Genomic DNA, 8,473 nt, shown 5'->3' on the forward strand with positions numbered 1-8,473 from the left:
TGAAACTCAAACTCGCATAACTGACTGAGTTCCAGGCGCGACGACATCATTCTGCTGAACAACATCACCAAAGAGAACTCACTCCACATGCAATGTTCTTGACCATTTTTGACCTCTCAGCAACATGTGACCCTGCTGCCCACCGCTGCCTTCTGAATCCCTCTGCTGTCTTTGTCTTTATTCTTGGGGATTGCTCTTGATTGATTTGCCTTCTGCTTCTTAGACATTCTCGGTTTCCTCCAGGGTCTCCTCTTCTCTGGCCTTCTGTCTACCCTACTCTATCACTCATCAAGGCCATCACTGAGCAATCTCGTCCACTTCTAGTCCTTCATTTACCCACTCAACGAATATCTTCTGAGCACCTTCCATGTACAGCCAGTAGCCCAGGCCCATTGTATTCCACGTGAAAAACAATGCTCTCCCTGCACAAGTGGAGCTTATATGGTGCAGAAGAGACAGATGAGAACAAACAGATAAGTAAAATAAATATATGCGGTAAGTGCTATGGAGAATATAAAAGAGGGATAGGGAGGGAGAGGGTAAGGGAGTTGAGCGGAGATTGCAATTTTGAGTCAAGCAAGGCCTCACTGACATGACATTTGTGCAAAAATGACCATTGTCAATTTTCCTCTCAGAGGATTTCCAAATTTGTATCTTTGACTGCTCTCTTAATTCCAACCCCACATTGGCACCTCTAAGCATATCATCTCTTCCTGTATCTACACCCCAAAGTCATCACTGCCACACTGAGCTCATCCTCTCCTCCCCTTCCTCCTGCTCCTCTTCCTGTGCCTGGGGGGACCAGCACTGCCACCCCTTACATCACAAATGTGCATTCAGTCAATGAACACATAAGGAGCATCTTCTAACCAAAAGCACTGTTCTGGGAGCTTAAGAGAATACAGTGAGCTAAGAGACATTTTCTCCTTAAAAGCTGTGTCTAGGAGGATTATTAAGGATTTAGAAACAGGCCTGTGTTCAATTCCAGCTCTTCCATTAATTAACAGTAGGCTCATCTATACAATGGGGGATACTGTCACCCACCTCCTATTAACGTTATAGGGGTTAAAGGCACAACACCAGTAAAGTGAGCCAGTGAGTGAATAAATGAATAAATAAATGGTGTGTTTACTGCAATGCTTGACATGGAAGGTTCTAACAGACTTAAAGGATGTCACCAAGGCCCATTCTCTTCTCTCTCATTCTCAGGCTCTGCCTTGCTCCCTATCCCAGCCACCCTAGAGATAATGTTTCCTTTCTCAACAGCTGCACAAAAGTCATTGGTTTTAATAAAATCATGTGCCCACTCCAAACCAATCACCTGGGCCAGGAAAATACCATTGCTCTGATTGGCTAGGTTTGGGTTATAGCCCCATCTGGGCTCATAGATTGAATCAGCTCTACAGAGAAGGAAGAGGGCTGGCCCCTGAGGAAAATCAAGTGATTTGTAGGAAGAGAATGGATCACAGGCAGATAAAGCAATGGATGTCCACCACCCTCAACCACGGCACCTAATTCATTGTCTTGTGTCACGGTTAGCTGTTTTCACGTGTACCTGCCCTCGGCTTGAGAACCCCTGAGATAAAGGACTCTATGTTTGTTATCACTGTACCCCCTGGAGAACCCAGGACAACCCTCTGAATTCAGCACATGCTCAGTAAATGTTTCTTCACATAAATTCATTTAATAGACTAGTTTAAATGAGTTCTTCTTTTGCTCATTTTAAGTTCTGTGGTATTTTGTTCTCTTTTTGTTACATGAAAATACACAAAGTCTCGAACACACACCTTTTCACGCTTTAGAAGACAGAATCGAACAGCAGAAGCAATAAACTATCTCCATGATATTTGCATATATTGACTCTCCTCTAAAACCATTCTCTCAGCTAATTTTACACAGGTGAGGAAAAGAGCACAATCCTATGTTGTCCTTCTAAGCACTTCATTTTGCTGTTCTGTTTTGTTCACCAGATGTTGCATTTGCTGAAAATTCAAGTGCATAAGACTCGCTGTAGCCTTTCACAGGTATCATTATGCAGTTGTCACCACTGGATTTCACCACAGTGTAGAAATGTCTTTAATCTTTCCCTGAATGATTCAACTTCCATTTCTATGGCTTTTCTCAAGGACACCCCCCCCCCACCCACTTCAAATCCTATCATCTCAAATTCTCTCCTCCCTCCTAAACACACAGCGATCCAGCCAGAGACTTTGCCCAGCCTTGCTTGCAACTACTTGTGGCCATGTGACTAAGTACCTACCAAGTGATGTAGCGATGTGTGCAACTTCCAGATCATCTTCTTAAAGAGGTCTGAAATTTGACTTAAAATGAGGGCCTTAATGGGGGATAGAAATGATACATGTTTGACCTGATGAAGGTAACGTTAAGCTGAGTGATGGGCACATAGGGATGTATTATATTACACTATCCCTACATTTGTATATGTTTGACATTTTCTATTGAAAAACAAATTAAATGGTGCTCACCCCAGTTGTGTTCCCTCCTTTCTTCTTACTGGCTGGAAACAGGAATGACTGGAGCCGTCTGGAAAGTACCTTTCAAGGATGGCAGAGCCACTCCACCAGCCTGGGTCCCTGAGTGACTTCCTGGAGCAGGGCTGGTCCACCTGCCTTTGAGAGTTCCTGAAAGAGAAGTTGATTTCTCACTCATTTGAAGCTGCCATTGCATTTTGGGGTCTCTTTGTTACAGTTAGTGTTCTCCAGATAATTCTGGCTCCTTATTTACTTATAGTCTGTCATAAACTGTCTCCTTTATGCTAACAGACAGTATTATCTCGCCTACTGACACCACTCCTTTCTTTTTCTCGGTGCTGGTGTTGAACCAAGGCTACGCAAATAACTAGACTGCACTAAGACAACTTTAAATGAAAGTGCTCACAGTCAAAAGCCTCACAAAACGGTCCCTTTTGAGTTTGTTTAATATAGTGATGGGCAAACTTGATTCAGAAAAGAATCCTAAGAAAGTTTGGAGGGTTAAAATTAGGCTGTTTTGGTTTTTAGGAGACTTTAGTAAAGCTTTAAATTACTCTTTAATTACTTTTTAAAGTCAGACTGGGCTTCGGTTTTGTATGGGTTCTATGACATAGCAGCATTCATTTGGAGAAAATGTTAACCTGTTTACATAGTCAATTATTTCAACTTAATCACTCACCCTTTATTGAATGTCACTCTACTATATACACACTGCGCTGGGCACAGGGTCTTATCAGAAACAAGTTGACCAAAAGAAATTGCATCAAAATATGTCATTGAATGGTCTCTTGGATCAATGAGAAGAGTAATCTTGAGCAAAGATTTCTGACTGCCATGTAGACCTCATGAATGAACAGCTATCTTACCATTTCAAGGCCCAAGAGAAACGGGAAATGAGACACTGACACGACACTCCCGTTCATCCTCAGGACAACCAAAGATCCCAAGTTCAAGGAATCATCCCTGATTGCCTACTACCATTCTCTAAGCCAGTGGTTCTCAACCTTCTGGCCCTTTAAATACAGTTCCTCGTGTTGTGACCCAACCATAAAATTATTTTGGTTGCTACTTCATAACTGTAATGTTGCTACTGTTATGAATCGTAATGTAAATATCTGATATGCAGGATGGTCTTAGGCGACCCCTGTGAAAGGGTCGTTCGACCCCCAAAGGGGTCGAGACCCACAGGTTGAGAACCGCTGCTCTGAGCTCTTCTGCTACTTTGCTGGTTGTGCCACAGGAAAGGGACTTTAAGAAGGGTCTGCAGGCCTTTTGTCTACCTTATGACAGTAATTCATCATTGACTCTCGAATGTGCTCTGTATTAAACTGTGGGATGGAGCTGGGTGGGGGGAGTCAGAGATGAAATGCAGCCCTGACCCTCCAGGGGCTACTGCCTGCAGAGAGGAACAGACAGATGGGTGACCAACCAGACAGGAGGATGAATGCTACTAGAAGGCATGTGGGCACATGGGTGCATCCTGCTCTAGAAACACTGGGAAGGGCACCTGACTTGTGGTGGGTGTGGTTGGAGTGGCATCCTTGATGTTTCTATCTCCCTCTCCCTTCCTCTCTGAAATCAATGAAAATATATATATATTTTAAAAAGCATTGCATCCTAGCCAGTTTGGCTCAGTAGATAGAGCATTGGCCCCTAGACTGAAGGGTCCTGGGTTCGATTCTGATCAAGGGCAACCTCGATGGCAGGCTCCATCCCAGGCCCAGTTGGAGGCGCATGCGGGAGGCAACCAATTGATGTCTCTCTCTTACATCGATGGTTCTCTCTCTGTCTCTCTCCCTCCCTTCCACTCTCTCTAAAAATCAATGGAAAAATATCATTGGGTGAGGATTAACAACAACAAAAAAGGCATTGGAAGGCAGGAGGAAAAGCAAAGGAAACACACTGTGATTTCATTCCCACCTCACCCCTGCCCTCAGGGTGTCAGTGAAGAAACAAACTCCAACAGGTGGAGTAGCACACGCCAGGCCACTCATCTTGTAAGCAGTGAAACAAGTTTAAACTTAGCACATCCTCCCTGCCTCTTACAGAACCTGCAGGGGCATCTCTGAAGGGGAGTCCTTCTCTCTGAGTGGTGTCCACACTTTCCTTGAACCCTGGCCTCAAGAAACCTGAGTGGCCCCTCATCATTCTGGGAAGGAATCCAAAGTCTTATAAATTCAAAAGATCACAGAATTTTAGATTCTTTTCTTCGAGTCAGTTTAAGAAAACTGCATACAGTATCCCCCCCACACACACTTAAGGATTCAGTCTAAGTGAAAGGTGCTGAGAAGTCCTGCAGAAAATTCATGTTAAACTTCGTTTGGTTCTCAACCTGTGGGTCGCGACCCCTGAAAATACATCCTGCATATCAGATATTTACATTATGATTCATAACAGTAGCAAAACTACAGTTATGAAGTAGCAACAAATATAATTTTATGGTTGGGGGTCACCACGACATGAGGAACTGTATTAAAGGGTCGCGGCATTAGGAAGGTTGAGAACCACTGTATCCAATGCATCTGAAATGTTATTGACCGTGAAAGCCACTGTGTGGCCTCCCTTTTTTTAGTGACATTTATTAACACCTTTAAAGACATTCTGCATTCAAGATTCTTACTGTTCTGATGAGGAAGCTGTAGTCCAGGGAGGGTGGGACCCGCCTTTGGGCTTGTGCTGGGCCCAGAGCCAGAACCAATGCACCAGACTTCCTTCCAGTCAACACTCTCTCCAGGAAATCACGCTTCAATATGTCCATCCATAACTCTGATCTATAAACAGTACACACAGCACGTGGGTTGATAACCTTGTAATTGTCAACTTAAAAATTACCCTTTTAAAAAATACAAAGAAATCCCTAGGTGAGAGCTGAGATCCTGTATACAAATTTGAAGTGTGTTTATATACACTATTAATCGCCCTTGTCATGGTTTACACTACTTATCCAAGCCTCGCTGATATCAACTGTTTATCTTCACAGCCCTCCTTCCCACTAAAATACTAACACTAATACCAACCACTAGCACTCTTTTTGCTCTCCATGGAAAGAGTAACATTAATTTCTAGTGTTTCTCTTCATGCATTCATTCCAATGGAACCCAAGCTGAAGAAATCACTTGTTCACAAGATAATCACAAAACAAATCTTTATCCCAAGTCCTTCATTGTTAGATCATATCCCATTGTCACTAACTAAAAAAAAGTAAAGTAAAATAAAAATTCTTTACTTTGGAATTTGATTGGAGTCACAACAAAAAAAGGGGGGGGCACATGGAAATGTCAACCAAAAAGGGGGACATGGAAATTTCCAATCCTTCCCCCAGGAAGTTGGAAATCTTTTTTGTTTTTGCAAAGATTTGTGCTGGAACAATATTTGTTATATTAAAATGTAAGTTATGCTTGAATAGAAATTGTTTCGAGGGAATGTACAAAATGGAAAACATACCTCAAGAGCGGTCAGTCCCCAACTTTGAAGAGGACGTACGAGTAATAACGTATCAGGAAAGGTTAGTTGGGCTTTCTGTCTAAAGAGTTAAATGTTCAGTCCTGTATCCTGCATTTGTTACCAAAGCTTCTTTATCAGCAGGAGGAGGCAAATGATACCCTGAAAGTGTTTTAAACGTGCAACTTTGCTTATCTGCCTGTATTAATGATCCCTGTGGCAGTTGTTATATTAACCTTATCACATGGCGCAGCAAGAGGGAGGACCTATTGTAAAAGGAAGAAAAAGAAAAAGCATTTCATTTCATCTTGGAACCTTTTTTTCAACCTAGCAATTTTCTGATTGCCAAGTGGGGGCAGGGCATGTTAGATTCTGACTAGGTTTTCTTAAAATCTCAAAGAAGAAACTAGACGTTTCCCACTGGGCGATTCACTGAACATCAAATACTGCAAAGAGGACACAGATTAGAGTACTGACGAAATGCTCATTATGGGAGCTCTGGAATTCGAGGTCCGACAGTAGGTTTCTGAGAAAGCCAGTTTCTCCTTCGCGGCTCTGAATCACTCGTTTGTGGCTGTGACATTACAAGAAATGCCATTTGTCCCTCATAAGACTTTTATTTCCTCCTTCATACAATCTCTGTGTTCACAAAGAGGAAATTCAAAGGCTCCGTCTCTTCATCCCTTTTAACTTTGACAACAATACCAAACCTGACCCTGAGACCCTTACCTTCTCATCCTCTCAGGGTACTGGAGAAAGCACCTAACTTTAGGACTGGAATTAATGTTGTCATTCAACTGCAAATGCTTGAGCTCAATACACCTACCAGCAGAGTGAGCACAAGCCCCTTCCAATGTTTCAGGTAATATGCTTTTTCCTTTTTTCTTCTTCTTCTTCTTCTTCTTTTTTCATTATGCCTTTAATGCAGAGCAGGGCTGCTGATTACAAAGAGGCGGTCGGACTCCAGCAATAGGTCTTCTTCACTAACCCTCACTGTCATGGACATTCCAGCTGCTACAAGAATAAGAGGCTCAATCCATATTTGCCAGCTCTAATATGAAATCTGTCAGAGCCCAAATTAATGAGTTCCAAATTCCTTACATCACGATAACAGGTTAAGACTGGTCAATTAATTACATAAATCCTTCCCGATTCATTGTGCGTTCCCAGCCCAGATTGTGTCTTACATTACTCCCTGACACAAGGCCTTTTGGCTCCTGTTGTTCCATAGAAAGGCCCCATTTAAGCGGAGGCTGCCTGCCACGGCGAAATGTTAAATGTCACACGTTAAATTTGCACTTTTCTGTAATTGCTTTTGTTGAAAAAAAAATTTTTAAATTAAAGCACAGGGCTCCCAGTACACCACTCTGCAAAGGGCAGGAATTGTACTGAGCGGATCCCAGCGCAGGCAAGTCCCCATCTTTTACCTCTAACCGTTTGCACAGTCCCCTCTGCACCTGGCGCCTGAGAAGCAGCAGAACCCAGAACGTGCATGTTTGTGAAAATAAACCAAGTTTCCCTTCCCAGCAAATACAAATATATATATATATATATGGTTCTTTTCTTTACAAAGGGATTAAAATGGGATTCTTTCCATAGCCAGCTTCCCTTACCAGTAAAGGCATTAGCTATATAAAGCACCATTGTTCTAATCCCGTTTTCAGGAACATGGATTGCCCAGATGTATGTGTGTGTGTGTGTGTTATGCTCGTGCAGGCCTTTGCCTTCAAGAAGGAGGCTGCTGACAGCGTTGCTCTTCGGGTTTGTAACTGGTGCCCACCTACAGGAGGAGAACAGTGGAGGATTCAGATCTCAAAGGTCTGCAGTAATCACCCAGGCCAAACCTTTTCCTTTCTGAAACATCACAATGCGCTTGGAAACCACAGCTGGTGAGAGCTACGGGTTGCCTGTAACTATAGACTCCCAGGTTCCTAGCGCAACCTCTCAGCTCAATACACTGCCTGGTGGCGTGGCCTTTCTGGGTGCTTAGGTGCTCTGTGTGGAATGGGACCCGTGCCTGCGTGTTTCCTTCATCTCACTGCGGGCTGGGGCTTCTGCGAACACACGAGCCAGCAGATGATGCCCGCGAGCGCAAACTGAGATCTAAGGGGAGATCTTTCCGCTTGGGAGCCTGCACCACGCACCACGAACCATGCAGACACTAGCAGGCCAAGGTCGGCTCCTTCTCTGCCAGCCGGCCCGGCAGCGCCCTCCTCTGTCCTTGCGCCGCCTTGCACCTTCTGCCACCGGTCGCGCGCTCCTGTTTCCCAGGGCATCCATTGCAAGGGAACCCAAGCTGACACCAGGGTTTCCTGGGCTAGGGGGCTGGTCTCTCCACGGGAGGGAGCGGGTTAAAGCGACTGGCAGGTCCGCCCTGCAGGTTTTAGGGTCCTGGGAAGACTACAGGAGAATCGGGTTAACTGATGGGTGTGGTGCGTGCGCATATAAAACACTTGGGGCGCTTGGGTTTCGTCCAGCCCCGCCGCGTCCCCGGGGCACTTGCGGGGACCCTCCAGCCTCAGCCACACCCACACCTCTCT

The 8,473-nt window shown here is 44.3% G+C and overlaps 1 long non-coding RNA gene across 1 annotated transcript; it reads right to left on the bottom strand.

Annotated features, from left to right (window-relative positions):
* Window positions 1–211: 211 nt before the first annotated feature.
* Window positions 212–7,901, bottom strand: LOC102246411. The gene is made up of 5 exons (XR_001361438.1): window positions 7,547–7,901; window positions 6,760–6,947; window positions 5,113–5,258; window positions 2,487–2,642; window positions 212–436 (listed from the first exon to the last, which is right to left on the bottom strand). It is a non-coding gene; the product is annotated as an uncharacterized LOC102246411 (long non-coding RNA).
* Window positions 7,902–8,473: the final 572 nt, after the last annotated feature.

Source organism: Myotis brandtii, unplaced genomic scaffold (assembly GCF_000412655.1).
Source record: "Myotis brandtii unplaced genomic scaffold, ASM41265v1 scaffold17, whole genome shotgun sequence".
Lineage (NCBI taxonomy): Eukaryota > Metazoa > Chordata > Mammalia > Chiroptera > Vespertilionidae > Myotis > Myotis brandtii.